Consider the following 13,252-nt stretch of genomic DNA (forward strand, 5'->3'; position numbering starts at 1 on the left):
CGAGAAATTTAGATGTGACGAGAATAACTCGGAGGAAGACGCGCATTCCTGAACGCGCTACGATGCTTAGTTGCTCGGCTGTCTTCGCATCCGCACAGAGCGTTTCGTATTTGCCTCTATATTCGGTCTCTACAATACTTCTCTGGAATTGAGTCGACATTATTCGCGTTTGTGGCAGCCGGACGTTGCTAAACAGGGGCAATGGAGTAGGCACAATTGCAATTCGCCATCCTCGTCTTCTGCAGGGGAACTTCATATCACTGCAAGCAGCCTCCTGAAAGAGCTACGTCGAGCATAGATCGCCTCGGGATCTCCAGTAGTTCCTTCAGATCCTGGCGACGTTGTGCCCCCGGGAAACAGACTTGTGTTTGCACGACATATCTTGTTGAGGCGGACGATCATTATTTCGGCGGAACACTTTGTCCTCCCTCCTTCTAGGAATTAATGCAGAACAATTGCTCTATTTAGATGGAACATGCCCGACATTAAACTGAAGAACATCAGAATGCAATGAAAGCCAGCTCTTCTGCTCACCTAGCTTCCCATGTGCGCAAGAGTGCGCGCGCGCGCGCGCGCGCACACACACACACACACACACACACACACACACACACACACACACACACACACACACACACACACACACACACACACACACACACACACACACACACACACACACACACACACACACACACACACACACACACACACACACACACACACACACACACACACACACACACACACACACACACACACACACACACACACACACACACACACACACACACACACACACACACACACACACACACACACACACACACACACACACACACACACACACACACACACACACACACACACACACACACACACACACACACACACACACACACACACACACACACACACACACACACACACACACACACACACACACACACACACACACACACACACACACACACACACACACACACACACACACACACACACACACACACACACACACACACACACACACACACACACACACACACACACACACACACACACACACACACACACACACACACACACACACACACACACACACACACACACACACACACACACACACACACACACACACACACACACACACACACACACACACACACACACACACACACACACACACACACACACACACACACACACACACACACACACACACACACACACACACACACACACACACACACACACACACACACACACACACACACACACACACACACACACACACACACACACACACACACACACACACACACACACACACACACACACACACACACACACACACACACACACACACACACACACACACACACACACACACACACACACACACACACACACACACACACACACACACACACACACACACACACACACACACACACACACACACACACACACACACACACACACACACACACACACACACACACACACACACACACACACACACACACACACACACACACACACACACACACGCGCACACACGCACACACGCACACACGCACGCACGCACGCACGCACGCACGCACGCACGCACGCACGCACGCACGCACTCACTCACTCACTCACTCACTCACTCACTCACTCACTCACACCAGAGCGCTCCCATGCGCGCACCAGAGCGCTCACCCAGTCTACGCACACACCTAGTCTACGAAGAACTCTTCTAATGTTATTGCCTCCGTCTACCATTATATACTGCGTGTTCCACACCAACGCTGCTAAACTTCGTCAGGCGTGACGGCGAAGTTCGCTGGGAAGATCGGGCACGTTTTAATCACTGTGCTGCATCGCTTCTGAAACGCCGATGCACACACAAAGAAAAAGGTTGGAAATGAGGTACTCTTAATGTAATGTTTGCGTCATTATCAGCGAGCATTACCTCTTGGTACTAATGGCCCTTAAGGCTGATGATTTTGCATTCTTGTGCTTTTAATTTCAAATTGCCTTGAGTGCTTTGAGGTCGCGCTGCTAAGCCGCTTTCTTGTATGCGCTTAATTTGTGGTAATGGAAATCTCGATCACCACGCAACACGTTCCATCGATGGAAGGAAGAACCGTAGGGGTGAACGCAAACGGCGATACAGGCATGATGTTAAGAGAGTAAGTGGCTAGAATAAAAACATTAGGAACTTAGTGTGCAACCTAGAACGGGCGCGAAGGTTAGCTTAAAGTGCTGTAGAACTAAATAATCTTGCACTCAAGTCACTCAGCGATTTCTTTTCCTGTCTGCTTTAGTGGTAGTCACTAAACGGTTTTAGTAAGGGCAGTCCTCATTGTCTTAAACGCTGCTGTTTAATGCGCTTAGACAACTAGAATTATCAGCGCCACTAGAATAAAACAAATGTTTGGTGCCGAGAGCCCAGAATCGCCTTTTGGAAAAGCTTTTTCATTTCCATTTAGGTATGCCATCTTTTTTTTATGAGATAGCAGCGATACCACTAAGAAGGTGATGTAAGATAAAAGCTGTCGTCTACGTCGGCGTTTGTGTAAACCTCCACCGACTAGGTGGTGTTTAGGGGGATTTTGATGTCTACACCTGCCACCTGTCAACCCTCTCCTCCTGCCTCTCTCTCTATATCAACCCCTCTCCACTTGTGGCGGAGTGCAGGGAGACGCCGGAGAGAGAATGACTCGGAAGAAATGAAAACGCTTAGATGAAAATGACGCAAACAGCAGCAGACGAACGTGTGAGGTAAACAGCTTCCCGAAAAAAATAGGAGTGCAAAAATGAAGCTTGCGGGAGCTACTCTGGCCCGCATTGTTCGGGAAGAGCAACCTTGGTCTCGCAAGCATGACCGGCGGCTGCGTTCCAAACAACCTTACCTGCCACTGCAGTGTGCCACTGCGCCGGCAGTAAAGTGGGTATTAGCCGCTATCTTTTAAAATATGAGGCATTTTGCGTAGTCGGAATTGGAAAAGAACCCGAATTGGGACAGACGGGGGAGTGAAGGACAATGACAGCAGAATTAGAACAGTCGGAGCTAGAATAGCTTGGCGAGTGAAAGGAGAGCGCTATCGCATTTCCTCCGCACCAATCCAAATTGATCGCCCCTGTTTCTTTTTTCTTTTCTACTGAGGACTGATGACTAACTTAACCACCAGAATAAACGGTGAATGAAGTAAAGCTAAGAAGATGGTTTGGTTTGGTTTATGGGGGTTTAACGTCCCAAAGCGACTCAGGCTGTGAGAGATGCCGTAGTGAAGGACTCCGGGAATTTCGACCACCTGGGTTTTTTTAACGTGCACTGACATCGCACAGTACGCGAGCCTCTAAAATTTCGCCTCCATCGAAATTCGACCGCCGCGGCCGGGATCGAACCCTCGAACCCGCGTCTTTCGGGCCAGCAGTCGAGCGCCATAACCACTGAGCCACCGCGGCGGCTCAAGCTAAGAAGATAATTTCGATATTGTCGCAAACGTTAAATGCACGAGAGTGAAGGAAATGCCACTGTCGATATTAGTAAATGCAAAGGGGAACGACAACACCATGCACATAGAGAGAGAGAGAGAAATCCTTTATTGAAGAGCAGAGATTTTAGCCGGCATGAAAAATTCTCTGAAATGCTACTCTGCGTGATAAAAGGAAATGAGGATAGAAAGATTGAAGGAGCGAGGTGTGCAAAATTATAAAGTAAAGACGTAAAAGAAGGAAATAAAAAAAAAACAGTGCGCAGAACAAAAAATAAATGGGCATTCAATGTGACCTGAGGTACATCAACGAGTAATGCTACGAGGTATTAAATGGGGAAATACAATATCCAATAAAGGGTATAACAAAGTTCAGTGCACGAAGAGCGCATAATGGTGCTAATTAGGGAGATAGTCCTCGAATAGAGCAGCGTCACCTGAATATGTAAATAAAAAATTGATTGCACACCTGTTCTTTGTAAAGCTAGCTAAGGCACCTAACACACACTCCACGGTTAGAAGCACCTGGGCGAGTGGCTCATACAGTGTTCATAGTGTGCGCACGCTCGTCGGCATATGTTTGGTATTGAAACGAGATGCATTGTACTGTTTCTACTGAGCCGCAGTCGCCTCAGTGCGCATTGTTCGCAGGTGCTAAATGGTTCCGCAAGCTGTTTGTAAATGTGGCCTGCAGACAGAGACGACGATAAACGGTTTCCGCAGATGGTATGGGAGACTGGCGGTAGTCTAGATTTGAGATGTGGGTCAACTGAGTGGAGAAGTGGGTAATGGCGTGGAGGCACGCGCTCTAGAGCCGATCCTTTTCTTCATTGGCATATTTTTTCTGGCCAGTTGGGACGTATCTGATTTTGTTAAAAAATACTCTTCTACCTCTCGTTCTGCGGACCATTGCTGTTAGCGCGTCATCTGCGTTTTCGTTGGCTAGAATACATCTGTGTGTTGGAATTACTTTAAATGTTACATAGTCGCCTGCGGTAAGACCCAAGTGATGTAGATATGTAATGTTAAGAGAAACTGGCTGGTGGCAGGTTGGTTTTCTTCAACAGGTTGGACAGGGTGTTGCGGCGCTTCTTTGGAGTCTGTGAGAATCTCCCAAATCTCCCACCGGCCAGGGGTTTTGCGCAGGATGTAGGAGACCGCTTCTTTTACACCGTGAAGCTTGGCAGCAGCGCAATCGGCACTTTGCTAAAAGGCCGCTTCTGCTTCATGGTGCAGGTTACTGGCTACATTCCGGCTCCCTGCTATCGCAGTGGCGATTGATTCCTATTGTCGTTGCCTTGCCCACAATGTGTTAGCCAATTTTTATCTGATGTATCCTTCACGAAGAATTTACTGATATGCTGGGGTATTGAATCGAACCCCGGCCTAACAGAGGAGGAAATGTATGTTATGTTTCAGGCCAGACCAGCACGGCTACTTCTATCAACATTCTTGCGTCGAAACAGAGTGTATTTGAAGAAAAACTTACCGTCATTACAGAGCGTACTACCTGGAAACCTAGGTCACAGCTGTGAATATGTTAAGAAAAAGAAGTGATTTACGTTTACAGCATATGCTTAAAAGCTTAAAAAGGAGGTCAAAAATTGTCATTACCTCAATTTGAAACCCCTCATAGAAAATGTAACCCTAAACTAAATGTGAAACTTGCACATGACCTGTACAAATCCGAACAACCCAGGAGAAATTCTGGGACAGGTTTCCCCAAGTTCTCGCGTTCCCAATGTATATTCAGTTTATGGCATGCATGTGTGTAGTGATGATACAATTTTCGCAGCATTAAATGGTCATTTCAAAACTGCTTTTACAAAATACGATGGCCGTCTTCTGCAGATTCTCATGTCTTTGCCTTCAATTCTCATTTGGGGATTTCTGAGGATGGTGTTCGTAACTTGTTAATAGATCTGGATGTAACAAAATGAAGTAGGCTAGATGGCATTCCAAATGCCTTCTGAAATGTTACGCGAAATGGTGTGCGAAGTATCTGTGTCGTCTACATATTAAGTCTCTGAATGAATCTTCTCTACCGGACGATTGGTGACCGGCAAAAATCAAACCATTACACAAAACCGGCGAAAAGACAGGTGTTGACAATTACCGACCCATCGAACTTCGACTTCTTAAGAATTTATCAAACACGTAATTCATCCTCCACAACCACTCGATTAGATGAAAGTATATATGACTCTGCAATGTCAATAAGTCAAGAAAAGCAGACAGACGCAATTTTAATAGATTTTTCGAAGGCCTTAAAAAATTGTTACGCCGTAAGCCACTTCACAAATTCGGATATAAAATATTATCATAAACTATTGGCTTGGACCAGACCTTTTTTAAGAGACCGACATCAGTTCGTTGCATTAAACAACGCATCTTCTGATGCCGTTTCCGTTGACGCTGGAGCTCCGCAGGGGTCCATACTCCGTTCCCTCCTCATCTTGCTCTTTATAAATAATATTGTTGGTAATTTTCCTTTTCATATTGAATTGTATGGCGATGGCTCTGTGCTCTACAACACAGACAATACTGGTGAGGATAAAATCATATTTAATAATAAGTTATAAGAGCAAGAGCTTGGTGTGATGTGTGGCTAATGATTGCTCACTTTTGAAAATACTGTTTTAGTGAGAATCACCTACAGGAAAAGTCCCCCTTTGCTCTCGTATAGAACTAACACCATCACTTTTTCAGAACTACTGAGGTCAACAACAACAACAACTACTGCAGTACAAGTACCTTGGTCTCTGGATCCCTAATAATTTATCGTCGACAAAACACCTACATACTGTGGCAGCTACCGCCCTCGCTAAAATCTTTTTTCTTAGATGGTCTTTGAAATCTACTTAATTCGATCTCTGGAATGTAACGCCATAATGCGTCCAGCACTTAAATATGGCGAATAATTCGGGACCCCGTCACCGCATCTAATATCAACGAACTGGAACGTATAGTCGACGACAGAGGGAAAGATTTATCTTCAACAAGTATGGCAGTGTTTCTGTAAGTGAGTAATTTCAGGAATGTGGTTTCTCGTGACAGGCGAAAGAAATCGCATGTGCAGATTAAAATTATTTTTTTCAGTCGCAAATAGTTTGACAAAAAAAAAAAGAGACAGACGCTCAGATGGTGTGATGTTCACGAACTGCGCAAGCAAACAACGCTTTTACGATGATTCTATTCTGTCTGAAGCCTTTCGATTGAATGCATTTCTTTTTTGCCACATGCCATTGTCTGATATTTGCATCAATCAATTTCGATTTAGTTGAGCTATCTTTCCTGACTCGCTATTGAATTTATGCTGACATTTGCTGCATTTATAGTTATTTTATTTTGACTAGTTTTTTGATTCGCTAATGATTATTTTTGCTCTTAAATTTTTCGCGTTATGTGCATTTCAAATCACTTGGCGCGTCGCGTTTGATCATTTGATGTCGCGAGCAGGCGTTCGGCGCCGTGTTCCCTTTCTCCGCGCTCTCCGCTTGCAGTGGGGACCCGCCTCTGGCGCTGGGCTCTCTGCAACCGCCAGAGGCTGCACTCGGCGGCCACGCAGGGACGCTGGCCAGTATTTTCGCCCGATGGCACTCGTCCTATACTTGCGCAGAAAGTCACGTCACAGGTATCTGCACATAAAAGTACCTAACAAAAATCATGTGCCATTAAACTCTTTGCCTTGTGAACAGCGGGCTATGCATTAACGGGCCTTTGTCGTACAATGAACTCAGCGCTTGCGTCCCTTGATGTGCATAAAGACTGACCCGCTTTTCCTGCTCCTCAAGGCGTCATTTTTCACTCACCTGGTGCTAATGGTTCCGCCGCCAGTGACAGGAATGACCCTACCAGAGCCCTAATAACACTCCAGGGAATCTGCAGGCTTTCTGTGTTTCATACCTGGGTTTTATTTCTCCTGCTTGGCCGTATAAGCCAGTTATATGCGGTGGCAAGAACGGAGACTGAAAAACAGTCGTCACGCGCTCCCATTACATTTAAGTGCTCTCCCGAAACGCGGCCCCTCAGCGATTTTTTCATCCTCTATGTGGCCAGTGGGACCATTACGTTGATGTGAAAAAAAAGCGAATTATGACAAAAGTTAGCTACGCAATCGCACACATCTCTACAGATTGCTTTCAGCTGAGAAAGTACCGTAATTTCCGGTATGCAGTCCGCCTGCTGTGCAGCCCCTGTCAAAAGTTCACAGACCAGGCGGCTTGCTCATAAACCCAGTGGAGCAGCTCTCGTGGCTTCCGTAGAAGTGTTCACCTGCGGAAGGGTTACACCCAGAGTTCCTCTATTATTCAAACAGTTCGGAATGATGCCGATGCATAGCGAGCCAAACAGCGTGCCCGAGAATCAAACCGCCCTGGGCAGTAAACTTCTTGACAAAGGCTGTACAGCCAGCGGACTGCAATAATGCTGCCCGTCAATGGCGTTTTGCAGGGAGCGAAAGAAGCTAAAAAAAAGGCCTTTAAGTGGTGTCCGTAAGTGCTCCGCGGAGCATACACCGATTGTCTGATGGGAGCAGCTTCTTCGTCGTCGTTACGATGTCGTACGCTGATTCCCTTTTTTTTCCCCTTGTGGAACCTTTGCTTTTTCCACGACAGAAACGGCAAATAGTAATGAAAGTCACGCTGAAGTTAATTATTTTTAATTTTGTAATTTAACGACTGACTTTGGCTCATTGAATTCTAGCCAAACGCTTCCCTTTTTTGAAAGGACAGAAGTCCTCAGTACCACCTTTCGTCTTTAGCAGTCTAGATCCTCAGCCATGATCAGAATTTCACCCCCTGAGTTACCGAGCCGGGGGATTTCATCAGCAGACGGCGATTACAATCCTGCATTTTAATTTCGCCCTCAAATAATCGCAATTTAACCACCTGAATACTTCCAGTGAACACGGGATGAATACAATTATAGTTCGTATCTTACCCCTTCTTTGGTGGAGGGCTAAGGCCGCTTAGCGGTCGCTATAAACATTTTTCAACATGTTCTCATATTCTGCCCCATACTTTGCTTAAGGAATGCCTGCACAATCACTGTAGTTTGGACTGAACCACATGTATTCTAGTAATATGTTAAGATTATATACAGGATTCTTTTATATAATTCGGATTTCTCGATGACGTGGTTGATGGTCTGAATATGGATTATTGTCCAATACCCATTTCTAATGACAGCGTTCTTATTCTATATAGGAAAGTCTAGTGTTGACGCAGTTCTATTAGACATATCCTTAGTTACTACCCTGTAAGTAATGAGTAGTAACCTAATCGATCTATATTTTCGGTTGCAAGTTTTTCTAGCACAAGGTCCCGACCGTCCTGCAAGATATCAGCGATCACTTGATAATAACCCACCACGTTTACCCTTTTGTTTTGTTTGTAAGGCTTTATTTACTTTTTGTCTCATAGCCCTGTTCTACTGTAGCACCCGCCGCGGTAGCTCAGTGGTTAGGGCGCTCGGCTACTTATCCGGAGTACCCGGGTTCGATCGCGACCGCGGCGGCAGCGTCTCGATGGAGGCGAAACGAAAAAAGGCGCTTTTGTGCTGTGTGAAATCAGTGCCCGTTAAAGATACCCAGGTGATAGAAATTGTTGCCAGAGCCCTCCACTACGGCACCTCTTTCTTCCTTTCTTCTCTCAGTGCCTCTCTTATCCCGTTCCTTACGGCGCGGTTCAGGTGTCCGCCAAGATCTGAGACAGATACTGCGCCATTTCCTTTCCGCAACAACCAATATTTTAGTTTCATTTTATGATGGTCTCAGTTGCCTTCGGGCCATAAAATTCAATTGATCTTTGCATGACTGCTGGATATCCAATTCTTCAGCACCATTCTCTTTGCAATTAGCGTCATGATATCTGACCCTTGCGTTCTCGTGAACACAGGCTCGATGTCATCAGGATGAATTTTTAAGCTGCAAAACAGGCTGGCGATTGAGAAAATAAATACATGGCAACACTACTTTCAAACAAATTGTCATCTTAAATATGTGATGTTTTCGTCACCATGTGTGGCACAAACACGAATTACTCTCATGACGACAAGAATGAAGTGCAAGGAGCTAATTACGTCCCTTATGTCAGTTCAGATAGAAAAAAAAATAGTTCCGTAAAGCAGCTGAAAATGAAATCAATGTCTCATGTAGTCTTCTTGGTAGGACGGGTGCAGGAAGATGCGATTTTTGACAGCAGAAAGAAATTGAACAAAGGTTGAAGAGCGAGCCCGAGTTTATTTAGCCAACGTTTCCGCAAGAAAAGTTTTAAGGTTCTTGAATATTTGCTTGTTTTTTGACAAGACCTTTTTCGTAGCCATCGGTGAAAAAATTAACCAAAAATATTATTCTATGTTCAACGACTTCGTTAAGAAGAAAGAAGATTAAGAATAAAAAAGGGCTGAATGAAATTGCATCTTGTATTTGTATTACTTACAAAAGAGAACACCGCACAAAACAAAGTGAATAGGAGTTGAAGAAGCCTCAGTTTGCTTACCCAACGTTTCCGCCAAAAAAGTACCCTTGGCCTCTGTGCATTTTTATTCGTCAGTTTTATGCAGTTTATTCTCTAACATATTATATTCCGTGTATCTTGATTTTAACTAATTTTATTTTATGCTGCTTTGATACACGATTGCTGTTCAAACTTTTTTCTATATCATTGTTATGCAGTTTCATTATAACATGTTGCCCTCGGTATTTGCTGTCTCCTTTTTGATGTGCAATTATTGCATTGTTATTTTCTTCTATTCGTCTCTAACAATGTACAGTTGCGTTTATTGTTCATTGTTTAGATGTTTCGTTCCTCTTTGAAACACATTAAAGAAGGGTCCCATTTCAGTTTGTGACTTTGGGGCCCTTATCTCTGCTATTACCGATCATATTAATGTACTGAAACTGAATTTATGGCAAGGAGCGCGAGCATAGTGAAAGTAAGATCGTAAAAAAACTCGTGATAGTTATAACTGCGTTTGGCAGGCAGGTAATTATCAGCGACTTTGAAAACCAAACTACTCCACGGCAGTAGAAAGTCTGAGAAGCTTGAAATTTAAATATTTAAGCATACATAGTCCGCGTACGAATTACCTGATATCTCGGTAAACCACTGTTACAGACTTTGCATTAAGCGCAGGTGAAATTGCTTTTGTCCCTTTAAGCTGTGTACTCTATTTCGAATACCACGTAAAAGGCAAGAAAGCTGCAGCAGCTGCAGTGTGTTGCTCGGATACTAGCGCCAGTGTGCAGGCGCCAATCGGTTTAGCTCTGGTAACTGGTGCAAGAAAATTTGTTGAGGTCATTAAATCCAAAGGAGCGGCGCAGGTTTACGGAGTTTTCATTATTAAGAACACAGGAGAGTTTTCTGCCATCTTTTACATTCTTGCCTTCACTGGATGTTTTCTAACAACACAGCATATTTGCCATTGAATGTCTAGTTTTACATATCTGTGTGACCGCTAATAACTTCAGTTTTCGGCGGAGTAAATGGAATGCTAAAGTTTTTTGAGGAGTCACACTGCGTTTCTCAATTTAAAGCTGGGATTACAAAAGAGCCCGGGTTCAAACAGGTCTTCCTTCTCTGTCCCGAATCCTGACAACCAGGCGTTATCCCATTTAAAAAGTGGCCGTTTTATTGCACATAGTATTTTTGAAGATTACGGCACCAGGCACAAAAATGTTTTTCTAAACGCTGTTAAATATCGAGCGTTTCTTTTAAATTCCTTTTTAACGAAGTTTTAAATCGAAAACTGTTATTTATGAGGCCATTACTGGAGACCTACTCGATAAGATATTCCTTGAATTAAATCGCTTCGCTCGCTATTGATTTAAAATCAGAAATTAATAGTTGTTCTGTTGGCGCCACAAGGGCTTCGAAATGCCTTACGTCGATTGCACGAAAGAATGCGGAATGTTCTTAGTCACTTTTACTATTACTACCAAAGATTCGGGTTGCATTGCAACCCGTCTGGGTGACCGATAGCATGAACCGAGACGCCACGGTCACAGTTTTGATTTTCACAAATTTTCCTCTTTGCTTCCTTCGTATACGTACCTCTTTCGTTTCAGTGTGTCCCTTGCTTCAAGACATGGCCTAGGTGTCCGCCCACTGTGAAGGTGGGTTCACATTGACGAGTCGCAGGAGTCGCGCAACAGGTTTAAATTGATTTGTTACGCTCCCTCCCCGCTTTCCTGGTGCTTCGGAAACCGTAACTAATTGACCGAAATTGGTTGCGCGACGTTTGCGACTCGCCAGTGTGAACCCGTCTTAAGACAGCTACCACGCCGCTCCTTGTAGGGCCCCCTGCGCGCACTGGCATCCTCTGTCGCCACGAGTAGGCTAGTACGTCGATTTATGCAGCCGCCTCAGTGGCTGAGCGGTTAGACAACGAGGGTTCAATTTGCGGCTGCGGTAGCTGCGTTTCATTGCATTCGAAACACAAAGGCGGCCGTGTGCTGTGCGATGTCCGGATGGTGGAAATTGTTTTGGCGTCCTCTCCTACGACACCTCTTTCTCTGTTCTCCGGCTGCAACTCCCTCCTTCTCTTCCCTCACGGATGGACACGTGTATAGTCAAAGGAGGATGCGTCTTTAAATCGCGCCATTCGCTCAGCAACAGACACTCTCTGGCGCCGGTGTGCTGTGCGATATGCGATGTGTGTGTACGTTAGGGGTCCCCAGGGGAAAGACATTATTCCGGAGGCCTCCACTACTACACCTCTTTCTCTCTTTCATTTTCGCTCTCACCTTCCTTCCCTGACGGAGTGGTTGAGGTGTCCACTTAAAAGTGAGAGAGTTACCGCGCGTTTCGTGACTTCATAACCGACAACGTGTTGCTTGGCAATGTATGTTCTGTCATATATCTAATATTTTTACGTTTAGCAATCGGCCGTGAGCTTTTCTGAGTGTGGCACTTATTTTTTGCTGCTTACGTGCTTGCACAGACTGGTGTGCTTGCTGGCGTCGGCGCTTGCGCTTGTTCATGCATTCGCCGCTTTTTACTAAACTTAACAGATTGAGTGCGGCTAACAGAACTTGACGAAATGTTTGCAAATCGTCTGCCTGGTTTGTGGTTGCATGGATAAGTTGCTGCTGCTTTGGTCTAGTTTGAGTTCACCGATGGCACCCAGAACAATTGTCAGCACTTCCAGGTCTGCCTTCATATTTGATACGAAGACGCATATCGAATAAGTTGCACATACGAAATCAGCAGGAGAACGGTTTAGTAGTAGCTGCCCCATTGCGATGGCTTTGGCAAAAATGGATAGGTCGAAGGCCTTGAAAGCAAAGCGTTTATCCTGGCGAACTTGCTCCCACAACGGAACACAATCAAATCGCCGGTACAGATACCAGCACGCGCACTTCGCTGCCGCCTGGATCACAAAGAACGAGGCACATGTGCTTAATTTTTAACTTTCTAGAAAACTTATTTGTCAAGCATCACGAAAACCGCAGAATCTTCAACGCCTCGTCGAATATTCGCGGACAGTGTGCTTCCGCCTAGCGGGGGCATAACACCTACTTCTGCCGGCGCGGCTGGCAAACAGCACAATAGGGCCTGCGAGCCGGCGGTGAAAAAGCGAGAGAACTGATGGACAGGAAGACGCAAAGAAAAAGCTCACGGCAGTATATTTTAGTGTCTGCACCGCAACAGCTGCACCTTATCGGATGCTCTTATTCCAGCTCTTTGGGAGAAATGCGTGTTTCTTTCCGCCAACGTCCTAGGCACGATGTTTCTCTATTTTACTTGCCGCCGAGCCCTACATCA

Source organism: Amblyomma americanum, chromosome 2, assembly GCF_052857255.1.
Source record: "Amblyomma americanum isolate KBUSLIRL-KWMA chromosome 2, ASM5285725v1, whole genome shotgun sequence".
Taxonomy (NCBI): domain Eukaryota; kingdom Metazoa; phylum Arthropoda; class Arachnida; order Ixodida; family Ixodidae; genus Amblyomma; species Amblyomma americanum.